Below are 2,492 nucleotides of genomic sequence, written 5' to 3' on the forward strand. Positions count from 1 at the left end.
AGCCTCTCCCTTTCAATAATAGGAAAATGCTTTATTCAGACACTACAGCTAAGGCCCTCAAACTCTAGAGGGCTTGACAGTCACCTGAGCCCTATCACTAGAGATTCCAATTCAGCAGATCTATGGTGGGCCCAGGAATCTGCACTTAATAGGCTCCCCTACTTCTTGTTCTTCCCTCTTCTCAAGTTTCTCCCCTGGCCTCCATGTAGGAGGCAGGCCAGGATCGCAGGTGAGATCACCAACCTCAGGTCGCTAGGCCTGGTGGCTACATGATCTTCAGGAGGCTGAGGCAAGAAAATTGCTTGAGCCCAGGAATTTGAGGTTGTTGTGAGTTGTGACATGATGGTACTTTAGCCTGGAGCTATAGAGTGAGACGCTGTCTCAAAAAAAAAAAAAAAATAGACTTCTCTAGATGACACTACTGCAGGAGACTACCCATCCTTCAACAGATATGTAATGAACACCTACTATGTGCTAGCCACTGCACTAGGATAAATCATGGATAGTGGGTAAATCAACATGACCCTCTTGCCCACATTCTGCTTAACACAACCACTTAGTGAATTTTTGTTGAATAAAGGAGATAGGCTGGACATGGGTCTTGATAAACACTGAGGTTTCCTGACAACCACCCATGACTCTTTTATTCTATGACCCATACCAGGGAACTAGGTGCTCATCTATTTCCCAGCTCTGTGAAGGAGACAGGGACTCAGACCAGGAGGAGTTAAGAAGGTGCCTGCTTTGTATTATTAGTTCTGAATGCCATCTCCACCTCCCATTGAATGCCAGAACTTTAGAACTGTGGAGAGGAAGGGGAAAGGTGTTCTCCACTGAGTTCATTGTACAGGTAGAAGACTGTGGCTAATATCACATGTCTTTCTGTGGCAGGGCCAAGACTCGAAGCCAAGTCTCCATATTGTGCGTGTGGTATTCCCATGACTTCCATACAATGAACTCCTCCTTTAAAAGATATCACCTAGATGATGTCATTTGAGGTCTCAGAGTTGGGGATGGGGGCCTTTGGCGTGTGAAGGCCCATCATGAACAAGGCACTCCTTTGTGTTAAGCAATGCCTTCTTCTTCCTGTAGGGTTAACCCATGAACTCAGCAACACATTTGAGGGAAATGCATAGCAGATCACTTTCTCTTTCGTGTGCTATAAGTGATTAAAGGGCTTCCAAATCAGCGGGTGAGGGGCATTAAGCAGCCATCCAAGCAGCTATTACTGTTTCTCAGTTTTGCAAGGGCTGTACTTCATTTGTCCTCCTTAGCTCCTTAAGTGATTGCACAAAGCATGGCAGTAAAGAAGTCAAGTAAGGATAGAAACTTGTGCTTTTTCTATATTTGCTCACAGACCAAAAGATTCTAGATAGGGCCTTTCTTATGTCCATTTAATAGATAAGGAAACAAAGGCCCAGAGATGTGAGTTCCTTTTTTTTTTTTCCTGCAGAGATCCAAATTCTACCAGATTATTATCAAATGCGTGTGTGTATATATAAACACATACATAGTAAACATACATATTAGAATGATACATGACACATTTTATATCAGAACAGCAACATTATAAGAGACAGTCACCTGACATTAAAGAGCAACACAATTTGTGTTCAGTTGATACTATATTAAATTTAATATACCTATCAAATAAGGCAGGCAGGTGGAAAGAATACCTGAGTACCTTTATACTTTGTCTCTTACTGGCTTTGGACTCTCGGGAAAATCACTCCTTGGTGAGTTTTCCTATCTGTCCCACTTGATCTAAATTTTTGTGGGGGTCAAGTTCCCTTTACATGGGATTTTGAACTTTTACGATGTTCAAAATGTTTGCAAGTGTTTTACAATGTTACTTTTTAAACTTTTACTCATTATCCTAAGTCATCAACAATGCTTCTTTGGGAAATTTATCCTAAGGGCTGATTCAAAAGATGGGAGAACTGCAACATGATATCATGCATACTTGGATTCAACAAACATCTGTAGAGTCCATCAGATGCCAGGCACTGTACTACAGGTCCATAAATGGTGACCATGATGCAACCTTTGCTGTCACACAGCTCACAACTCTGATCTCCATCACGTGCGGGGGAGAACTGCATGTCATCATGCAGTTTGATAGGGTATCATAAGTTCTTCAATAGAGAAAGTTGGAAGGCTAGAGACTGCAGGGGGTGAGGGGCCAGTTAGCGTTGGAAAAAGAGGGCAGGGTAGAGGTGGGGTCCTGAGCCAAGACAGGAGACGTAGCAGGAGGGATATGAAGGAATGTGTGGTTTAAAGCTGTCCTTTGGAGTGGGAATCACAAGGTTTGGGTAATAGGTTACAAGTGGTAGAGAAGGAAAGGGAATAGTGAGGACACGCAGTTCCTGGCTGTATGGATGGGTATTCTTAGAGGAAAGGTGGCTTGGAGGAAAGTCTCCTGAGGGAGGTTTTTCAGATGATGGAGGGACGTGGAACAACCAAGTAAAGGTGTCTAAGGGGAGTACACTGAT

This window comes from Otolemur garnettii, unplaced genomic scaffold (assembly GCF_000181295.1).
Source record: "Otolemur garnettii isolate 467f Iridium unplaced genomic scaffold, OtoGar3 scaffold00003, whole genome shotgun sequence".
Taxonomy (NCBI): Eukaryota; Metazoa; Chordata; class Mammalia; order Primates; family Galagidae; genus Otolemur; species Otolemur garnettii.